The following is a 12,478-nucleotide window of genomic DNA, read 5'->3' as shown; positions in this document are numbered from 1 at the left end:
CATGACGTCATGGAGCATGAGCAGTGTCAGTGCTCGCCGTGATTTCTAATGGCTGCACAGGGTACCGGCACTTTATGATATAGCGGTACGCCATACCACCCCGTACCGCCGAACTTGCACCATGATAGTGTACACTTTTTCTGTAAAGGTCTGCGCATGTACACCCTAAAATTCCCTGGAAAAAATGGCACCCATGCACCCATTTCATTATACAGACTAATGTGTGAAAATCCAGTGAGAGGGGAAAGCGGGGGCTTTGCAGAGGCTTCACACAAGTCCTCTTTTTTTCTTGCTCCCCCCATATGTACAGTATGTTTATGTTACAATATATATTTTTGAGACTCATATCAAAGGAATAATTTTCTAATTTTTTTTGTTTTACTAGAAGATGCCACGACTGAAGTTCCAACTATCACTCTACATAGCGATGAAACAAGTAATGTAGCAACATTGCAGAGTACAACAGCATTAGATACCAATGCGTCTTATGTGACCAGTGCAGTGCCCGACACAAGTACCGGTGCAACCACATTTGCAACTGGACCAGAAAGTCCGGCCAATGTTACTACTACAGAACCTATGACAAATACCGGCATTGTCACTGCGGATATCACAGCATCAATTGAAAACATTAGCCAAACAACACCTGAAAACGAGAGTACATTCACTAATACAATCCATATAACACAAACAGTTGTCTCTCTTGATATAAATTCAATAACACAAAGTGTAAGCCCAGAGGTATCTGATTATCTCATCTCCAACTCCAGTCCAGTGTCTGTCACACACACCAGCATTGTCACTTCTGACATAAATACAATGACACAAAGTATAAGCCCAGAGGTGTCTGATAATCTTATAACTAATACCAGTCCGATGCCTTTCATATACACCAGCATTGTCACTTCTGAAAACAACACAATGACACAAAGTGCAAGCCCAGAGGTACCTGATAATCTCATCACCAATACCAGTCCGATGCCTGTTACACACACCAGCATTGTCACTTCTGATATAAATACGATGACACAAAGTGCAAGTCCAGAGGTGTCTGATAATCTCATCACCTATACCAGTCCGATGCCTGTCACACACACCAGTATTGTAACTTCTGATATAAATACAATGATAGAAAATACAAGCCCAGAGATGTCTGACAATTTAATCTCTAATACTAGTCCGATGCCTGTCACAGATACCAGCAATGTCACTTCTGATATAAATACAATAACACAAAGTACAAGCTCAGATGTGTCTGATAATATCATCTCTAATACTAGTCTGATGCCTTTCACAGATACCAGCATTGTCACTTCTGATATAAACACAATAACACAAAGTGCAAGCCCAGAGGTGTCTGATAATGTCATCACCAATACCAGTCCAATGCCTGTCACTCACACCAGCATTGTCACTTCTGAAATAAATACGATGACACAAAGTGCAAGCCCAGAGGTGTCTGACAATTTAATCTCTAATACTAATCCGATGCCTGTCACAGATACCAGCATTGTCACTTCTGATATAAATACAATGATAGAAAGTACAAGCCCAGAGGTGTCTGACAATCTCATCTCTAATACTAGTCCGCTGCCTGTCACACACATCAGCATTGTCACTTCTGACATGAATACAATGACACAAAGTGCAAGCCCAGAGGTGTCTGATAATATCATCACCAATACCAGTCCAATGCCTGTCACACACACCAGCATTGTCACTTCTGATATAAATACAATGATAGAAAGTACAAGCCCAGAGGTGTCTGACAATCTCATCTCTAATACTAGTCCGATGCCTGTCACACACATCAGCATTGTCACTTCTGACATGAATACAATGACACAAAGTGCAAGCCCAGAGGTGTCTGACAATGTAATCTCTAATACTAGTCTGATGCCTGTCACACATGCCAGCATTGTCACTTCTGAAACCAATACAATGACACAAAGTGCAAGACAAGAGGTATCTGACAATGTCATCACCAATACCAGTCCAATGCCTGTCACACACACCAGCATTGTCACTTCTGATATAAATACAATGATAGAAAGTACAAGCCAAGAGGTATCTGACAATTTAATCTCTAATACTAATCCGATGCCTGTCACACACATCAGCAATGTCACTTCTGATATAAATACAATGATAGAAAGTACAAGCCCAGAGGTGTCTGACAATCTCATCTCTAATACTAGTCCGATGCCTGTCACACACATCAGCATTGTCACTTCTGACATGAATACAATGACACAAAGTGCAAGCCCAGAGGTGTCTGATAATGTCATCTCTAATACCAGTCCGATGCCTGTCACACACGCCGGCATTGTCACTTCTGACATGAATACAATGACACAAAGTGCAAGCCCAGAGGTGTCTGACAATTTAATCTCTAATACTAGTCCGATGCCTGTCACAGATACCAGCAATGTCACTTCTGATATAAATACAGTGACACAAAGTGCAAGCCCAGAGGTGTCTGATAATGTCATCACCAATACTAGTCCGATGCCTGTCACACACACCAGCATTGTCACTTCTGAAACCAATACAATGACACAAAGTGCAAGCCCAGAGGTGTCTGACAATTTAATCTCTAATACTAGTCCGATGCCTGTCACAGATACCAGCAATGTCACTTCTGATATAAATACAATGACACAAAATGCAAGCCCAGAGGTGTCTGATAATCTCATCACCAATACCAGTCCAATGTCTGTCACACATGCCAGTATTGTAACTTCTGATATATATACGATGACACTAAGATCAAGCCCAGAGGTGTCTGACAATTTCATCTCTAATACTATTCCGATGCCTGTCACACACACCAGCATTGTCACTTCTGAAACCAATACAATGACACAAAGTGCAAGCCAAGAGGTATCTGACAATTTCATCTCTAATACTAGTCTGATGCCTGTCACAGATACCAGCATTGTCACTTCTGAAATAAATACAATGACACAAAATGCAAGCCCAGAGGTGTCTGATAATCTCATCACCAATACCAGTCCGATGCCTGTTACACACACCAGCATTGTCACTTCTGAAATAAATACGATGACACAAAGTGCAAGCCAAGATGTGTCTGATAATCTCATCTCTAATACCAGTCCAATGCCTGTCACACACACCAGCATTGTCACTTCTGAAATAAATACGATGACACAAAGTGCAAGCCAAGATGTGTCTGATAATCTCATCTCTAATACCAGTCCAATGCCTGTGACACACGCCAGTATGTTCACTTCTGATATATATACGATGACACAAAGTGCAAGCCCAGAGGTGTCTGATAATCTCATCACCAATACCAGTCCAATGCCTATCACACACACCAGCATTGTCACTTCCGAAATTAATACAATGACACAAAGTGCAATCTCAGAGGTGTCTGATAATCTCATCTCTAATACAAGTCCGATGCCTGTCACACACACCAGTATTGTCACTTCTGGTATAAATATGATGACACAAAGTGCAAGCTCAGAGGTATCTGATAATCTCATCTCTAATACTAGTCCGATGCCTGTCACACACACCAGTATTGTCACTTCTGATATAAATACGATGACACAAAGTGTAAACCCAGAGGTGTCTGATAATCTCATCACTAATACTAGTCCGATGCCTGTCATATACACCAGCATTGTCACTTCTGAAACCAACACAATGACACAAAGTGCAAGCCCAGAGGTGTCTGGTAATCTCATCACCAGTTCCATTCCGATGTCTGTTACACACACCAGCATTGTCACTTCTGATATAGATACAATGACACAAAGTGCAAGCCCAGAGGTGTCTGATAATGTCATCACCAATACCAGTCCAGTGCCTGTCACACACACCAGTATTGTAACTTCTGATATAAATACAATGATAGAAAGTACAAGCCAAGATGTATCTGACAATTTCATCTCTAATACTAGTCTGATGCCTGTCACGCACACCAGTATTGTCACTTCTGATATAGATATGATGACACAAAGTGCAAGCTCAGAGGTGTCGGATAAAGTCATCACTAATACCAGTCCAATGCTTGTCACACACACCAGCATTGTCACTTCTGACATGAATACAATGACACAAAGTGCAAGCCCAGAGGTGTCTGACAATTTAATCTCTAATACTAGTCCGATGCCTGTCACAGATACCAGCAATGTCACTTCTGATATAAATACAGTGACACAAAGTGCAAGCCCAGAGGTGTCTGATAATCTCATCACCAATACCAGTCAAATGTCTGTCACACACGCCAGTATTGTCACTTCTGATATATATACGATGACACTAAGATCAAGCCCAGAGGTGTCTGACAATTTCATCTCTAATACTATTCCGATGCCTGTCACACACACCAGCATTGTCACTTCTGAAACCAATACAATGACACAAAGTGCAAGCCAAGAGGTATCTGACAATTTCATCTCTAATACTAGTCCGATGCCTGTCACACACACCAGCATTGTCACTTCTGAAACCAATACAATGACACAAAGTGCAAGCCTAGAGGTATCTGACAATTTCATCTCTAATACTAGTCCAATGCCTGTCACAGATACCAGCATTGTCACTTCTGAAATAAATACAATGACACAAAATGCAAGCCCAGAGGTGTCTGATAATCTCATCACCAATACCAGTCCGATGCTTGCCACACACACCAGCATTGTCACTTCTGAAATAAATACGATGACTCAAAGTGCAAGCCCAGAGGTGTCTGACAATTTAATCTCTAATACTAATCCGATGCCTGTCACAGATACCAGCATTGTCACTTCTGATATAAATACAATGATAGAAAGTACAAGCCCAGAGGTGTCTAACAATCTCATCTCTAATACTAGTCCGCTGCCTGTCACACACATCAGCATTGTCACTTCTGACATGAATACAATGACACAAAGTGCAAGCCCAGAGGTGTCTGATAATGTCATCACCAATACCAGTCCAATGCCTGTCACACACACCAGCATTGTCACTTCTGATATAAATACAATGATAGAAAGTACAAGCCCAGAGGTGTCTGACAATCTCATCTCTAATACTAGTCCGATGCCTGTCACACACATCAGCATTGTCACTTCTGACATGAATACAATGACACAAAGTGCAAGCCCAGAGGTGTCTGACAATGTAATCTCTAATACTAGTCCGATGCCTGCCACACACACCAGCATTGTCACTTCTGAAATAATTACAATGACACAAAGTGCAAGCCAAGATGTGTCTGATAATCTCATCTTCAATACCAGTCCAATGCCTATCACACACACCAGCATTGTCACTTCCGAAATTAATACAATGACACAAAGTGCAACCTCAGAGGTGTCTGATAATCTCATCTCTAATACTAGTCCGATGCCTGTCACACACGCCAGCATTGTCACTTCTGAAATAAATACAATGACACAAAATGCAAGCCCAGAGGTGTCTGATAATCTCATCACCAATACCAGTCCGATGCTTGTCACACACACCAGCATTGTCACTTCTGAAATAAATACGATGACACAAAGTGCAAGCCAAGATGTGTCTGATAATCTCATCTCTAATACCAGTCCAATGCCTGTGACACACGCCAGTATTGTCACTTCTGATATATATACGATGACACAAAGTGCAAGCCCAGAGGTGTCTGAGAATCTCATCACCAATACCAGTCCAATGCCTATCACACACACCAGCATTGTCACTTCCGAAATTAATACAATGACACAAAGTGCAACCTCAGAGGTGTCTGATAATCTCATCTCTAATACTAGTCCGATGCCTGTCACACACGCCAGCATTGTCACTTCTGACATAAATACAATGACACAAAGTATAAGCCCAGAAGTATCTGATAATCTTATAACTAATACCAGTCCAATGCCTATCACACACACCAGCATTGTCACTTCTGATATAAATACGATGACACAAAGTGTAAACCCAGAGGTGTCTGATAATATCATCACTAATACTAGTCCGATGCCTGTCATATACACCAGCATTGTCACTTCTGAAACCAACACAATGACACAAAGTGCAAGCCCAGAGGTGTCTGATAATCTCATCACCAGTTCCAGTCCGAGGCCTGTTACACACACCAGCATTGTCACTTCTGGTATAGATACAATGACACAAAGTGCAAGCCCAGAGGTGTCTGAGAATCTCATCACCAATACCAGTCCAGTGCCTGTCACACACACCAGCATTGTCACTTCCGAAATTAATACAATGACACAAAGTGCAACCTCAGAGGTGTCTGATAATCTCATCTCTAATACTAGTCTGATGCCTGTCACACACGCCAGCATTGTCACTTCTGAAATAAATACAATGACACAAAATGCAAGCCCAGAGGTGTCTGATAATCTCATCACCAATATCAGTCCGATGCTTGTCACACACGCCAGCATTGTCACTTCTGACATAAATACAATGACACAAAGTATAAGCCCAGAAGTATCTGATAATCTTATAACTAATACCAGTCCAATGCCTATCACACACACCAGCATTGTCACTTCTGATATAAATACGATGACACAAAGTGTAAACCCAGAGGTGTCTGATAATATCATCACTAATACTAGTCCGATGCCTGTCATATACACCAGCATTGTCACTTCTGAAACCAACACAATGACACAAAGTGCAAGCCCAGAGGTGTCTGATAATCTCATCACCAGTTCCAGTCTGAGGCCTGTTACACACACCAGCATTGTCACTTCTGATATAGATACAATGACACAAAGTGCAAGCCCAGAGGTGTCTGAGAATCTCATCACCAATACCAGTCCAGTGCCTGTCACACACACCAGCATTGTCACTTCCGAAATTAATACAATGACACAAAGTGCAACCTCAGAGGTGTCTAATAATCTCATCTCTAATACTAGTCTGATGCCTGTCACACACACCAGCATTGTCACTTCTGATATAAATACGATGACACAAAGTGTAAGCCCAGAGGTAGCTAGTAATCACATCACAAACACCAGTCCAAATCCTGTTCCACACACCAGCATTGTCACATATGGAACAAATACAGTGACACTAAGTGCAAGCCCAGAGGTTTCTGGTTATCACATCAGCAACACCAGTCCTGTGCCTGTCACACACACCAGCACTGTCACTTCTGGTACAAATGCAATGACACAAAATGCAAGCCCAGGTGTATCTGATAATATCATCAATAATACCAGTCCAGTGCCTGTCACACACACCAGCATTGTCAGTTCTGGCACAAATACAGTGACACAAAGTGTAAGCCCAGAGGTTTCTAGTAATCACATAACCAAAAGCAGTCCAGTGCCTGTCACACACACCAGCATTGTCAGTTCTGGCACAAATACAGTGACACAAAGTGTAAGCTCAGAGGTTTCGAACAATCGCATCATGAATGCCAGTACAGTGCCTGTCACACACACCAGTACTGTCACTTCTGGTACAAATGCAATGACACAAAATACAAGCCCAGAGGTGTCTAGTAATCAGTTAATTAATACCAGTCCAGGGTCTGACACACGCACCACCATTATCATTTCTGGTACAACAAATACATTGACACAAAGTGAAAGCCCAAAGGTTTCTAATAATAGCATCACAAATTCCACTCCAGGGTCTGCCACACACACCAGCATTGTCACTTCTGGTACACATACAATAACACAAAGTGCAAGCCCAGAGGTATTTAGTAATTACATCACCAATACCAGTCCAGTGCCTGTCACACACACCAACATTATTACATCTAGTACTAATACATCAATTCAGAGCACAAATACAGCGGTATCTAGTAATCTCACAAACAATACCACTCAAGTCACAAACACCAGCAGTATATTGTCTACTTTAAATGCAATCTTTAATAGCGTAAGTCCTGAATCTTTTAACCAAACGCCGGTTACCACTCCAAGTCACATGACAAATATCGGAAATTTAACTCCTGTTATAATTTCACCAATTCAGAGCACAAGCCCAACAATACCTCAAAAGCAGACTGCAATGACCAGTCCACAGCATGCCACAGACACCAGTGCTTTGACTTCTACTATAAATTCAGTAGCATCAAGCACAAGTCAGAGAGCATACATACACCAAACTACCAACACCTCTGTGTCTACTGTAATGCCTGCCACAAACACATCTGAGATCTCATCAGCAACATCAACGGCTATATCATTAAGTACAATATCATCACCAGCAGCAGCAAAATCAGCATCTACATCAACTACATCATCTACAGCTACAACTTCAGCAACAACATTGACAGCTACATCATTAAGTACAGCATCATCACCATCAGAAGCAGAAACAACAGCAGAAAAATCAGCATCAACATCAAGTACAACCACAACAGCCACAACCTCAGCAACAACATTGACAGCTATATCATTAAGTACAGCATCATCATCATCATCATCATCATCATCATCACCACCATCATCATCAGCAAATTCAGCATCTACATCAGCTACAACCTCAACTGCTACAATTTCAGCAACAACACTGACAGTTGTACCATTAAATGCATCACCATCATCATCATCACCATCAGCAGCAGCAGATGCAACAGCAAATCCAGCATCAACATCAAGTACAACCTCAACAGCCACAACCTCAGCAACAACATTGACAGCTATATCATTAAGTACAGCATCATCATCATCATCACCACCATCATCATCAGCAAATTCAGCATCTACATCAGCTACAACCTCAACTGCTACAACTTCAGCAACAACACTGACAGCTGTATCATTAAGTGCATCACCATCATCATCACCATCATCATCAGCAGCAGAAAAATCAGCATCTACATCAACTACAACTTCAAAAGCTACAACTTCAGCAACAACAGCTGTATCATTCAGTACAGCATCATCACCATCAGCAGCAGCAACAGCAAATCCAGCATCTACATCAACTACAACCTCAGCAACAACATTGACAGCTGTATCATTAAGTACAGCATCTACATCTGCTACAACCTCAACAGCTACAACTTCAGCAACAACACTGACACCTGGATCATTAAGTGCATCACCATCATCATCATCATCACGATCATCATCAGCAGCAGAAAAATCAGCATCTACATCAACTACAACCTCAAAAGCTACAACTTCAGCAACAACAGCTGTATCATTCAGTACAGCATCATCACCATCAGCAGCAGCAACAGCAAATCCAGCATCTACATCAACTACAACCTCAGCAACAACATTGACAGCTATATCATTAAGTACAGCATCATCACCATCAGAAGCAGAAACAACAGCAGAAAAATCAGCATCTGCATCAAGTACAACCTCAACAGCCACAACCTCAGCAACAACATTGACAGCTAGATCACTAAGTACAGCATCATCATCATCATCATCATCATCATCATCATCATCATCATCACCACCATCATCAGCAGCAGCAAATTTAGCATCTACATCAGCTACAACCTCAACTGCTACAACTTCAGCAACAACACTGACAGATGTATCATTAAGTGCATCACCATCATCATCATCACCATCATCATCAGCAGCAGAAAAATCAGCATCTACATCAACTACAACCTCAAAAGCTACAACTTCAGCAACAACAGCTGTATCAATCAGTACAGCATCATCACCATCAGCAGCAGCAACAGCAAATCCAGCATCTACATCAACTACAACCTCAGCAACAACATTGACAGCTGTATCATTAAGTACAGCATCTACATCAGCTACAACCTCAACAGCTACAACTTTGCCGAAAACATTGACAACTAACTCATTAAGTACATCTTCAACAGCCAAAACATCAACAGCTAAATCCGCTACAACCTCAAAGGCTACAACTTCAGCATCAACATTGTACAGCACAAGTGGAATAGTGAGTGGAGGTAAGCACAGTGTAATAGGAAACAAAACAATTGGAGATATATTGTATTTTTAACTAGGAACCTATTTATTTAGCATACCATAAAAGTAAAATACGGCATAAAATGGTCTAAAGAAACTGTAAACAGTACTGTGGTTAAAAAGTAATCTAGAACTACATTATTTTCTTTTAGAAGACTTAGGAGTAGATTTATGAAGCAGTGATAAGGTAGGAGAAGTGAGCCAGAGGAGAAGTGGCCCATGGCAACCAATCAACTGCTCTGTATAATTTTATATTATGCAAATTACAGATGTTACTTCAGTACTGATTGGTTGTTATGGGCTACTTCTCCTCTGGCTCACTTCTCCTTTATTACTGCTTGACCCCTTAGAATTGTCTCTAAATCATGACTATGTTCTAAACATTTGCCTTACCATATTTTCTCCTATAGAGAAAATGTACATATCACTATGTTCTGACTCTCATTACACGTATGGCGTGTGTAACTATTCAGACAGCTTAACCAAGCCCATCTTCTCTTAATGCACAATGAAACTTCTGGAACTTTAAACTTTTATTGATACAGAATGAAATTTGTTTGCATAAATAAATTTCCATTATCTACACCTACTGTATGTAATTTCAACTACTGTATGTTTTCCTCTACCTGTAGTTGTGCAACTGTTTGACTATGGACAAAGTAATGGAGATGCAGCCTATGTCCAAAGAAGCACAGATTTTACATCTCCAGTGTTCCAGCCACTTATGGGATTTCCTTTTGGAAATCAGATAAGAAATTATGTTTATGTGAGTACTGATATCTGAAATGCAGATTTCCACTTACAATAAGTTTATGACCATGGAAAAAATATGTTTGAATGGAATGTTTTGTTTTTCTAGTACACAGGCAATGGACAAATCGTCTTCCCAATATCCATAAATAACATCTTCCCTTACACTAATCCACCAGCAAATGGATTCAGTGCAAAGTGTAATGTGGCCACAATTGCAGTGTTTTGGAGTGATGCAGATTTTTCCAAGAACACGGGTACTACATACTACCAGGTACTTTTATTCCAGTAGCTTATTGGAAATGCTGGACAGGAAAAACTGTTGGTACTTGTGTAGTTTCACGACGCCAGTAAATCGCATGCGATATCGCATGCGATATTGCATGCGATTTGATGTGCGATGCGATTTATTACCTGTTCATACCCCCACTATCCACTACAGCATGGAGTTGATTTTATATAGTGTGGCGGGCGCAGCGCGTGGCGAGCCCCGCGAGGGGACAGGGATTACTTGACATGTATTCCACGGCCGCTCGCCACGCTTTGGGCTCAGTAAATACATATCAAGTAATCCGTGTCCCCTAGCAGGGCTCGCCACGCTTCGGGCTCGATGGCTCGCCACACTATATAAAATCAACTCCATGCCGTAGTGGATAGTGGGGGTATGAACAGGCAATAAATCACATCGCACATCAAATTGCATGCAATATCGCATGTGATTTACTGGCACCGTGAAACTACACAAGTACCAAACTGTTATGACAGAAACTACACCTATTGTATATAGAATGCAATACTTATAGTTTTGTTTAAAATATTTATTATATGTCAGATATACAGCCAAAGAAACAATACTATCACTGAAAGTGTTCAAGGCATAATCAGGACCTCCATGAACCCTTTATACACTGCTGAGTGGACACTGAAGATCACCTGGGAGAATGTTCCTGAATATCCAGCAAGGAAAAATGATGATCAGGTCAGATAAATGTAATTAATTACAAAAATATATATATATATATATATATATATATATATATCCAAATCTGATTAATGACTAGTTCATTTGTATTCTGCACTTCTCTGTATATATATATAGACCAACACATACCAGGCGGTGCTGACCACCGATGGGTTTGTCTCCTATGTTCTCATGCTGTATAAAGATGGCGGCATGAACTGGCCTGAAACTGAACGCTTACCCAAACCACTGATTGGCTACTGCAGGTGAGAGTGTATTGTTGAAGCGTCAGTATTATCATGATCACTGCCCACCAATATGTATTGCTGGATATTAAAAAAACATACACTGTAAATAGTATACATATACATATACACACACACACACAAGTGGCAGGGCAGCCATCGGGGGCCTGGGGGGCATGACTGTGGGGACTCCAGTCCCTAGCCAAGACAGAAAGAGGGGCCAGGACTGGAGATTATAAAGTATAACCTGTCGTAAACAAAGTTCACATTTCCCTTGAAGCAATGTAGAAGTTGATTAGTGTGGCCAGTGCTGCAGATACAGGTCTCACCAGGCATTCTAGGTGTTTAGGAAAGGGTGCCCTGCCTATTTTGTCAGTCCCAGGCCCCAAGATTTCTGATGGCAACCCTGACAAATGGTGCCAGGGTGGCAAACAGACAGCAGATCTTGTGCAGACATATATATGCTGCTGACAATTTCTGACTCAGTGCACACCCTTGGATACACAATAGTTTAGTTTAAAACTTTCTATGCCAAGTGTACTCACGGACCAATACAAACCTGGATGGCTGATCTGCATTTTCAGGGAATACTGTAGGATTCCTGGATGATTTCCAGATCTTTTTAA

This window comes from Crinia signifera, chromosome 3 (genome assembly GCF_055691185.1).
Source record: "Crinia signifera chromosome 3, ASM5569118v1, whole genome shotgun sequence".
NCBI classification, from domain to species: Eukaryota; Metazoa; Chordata; class Amphibia; order Anura; family Myobatrachidae; genus Crinia; species Crinia signifera.
Note: the sequence above shows the minus strand (reverse complement) of the source record.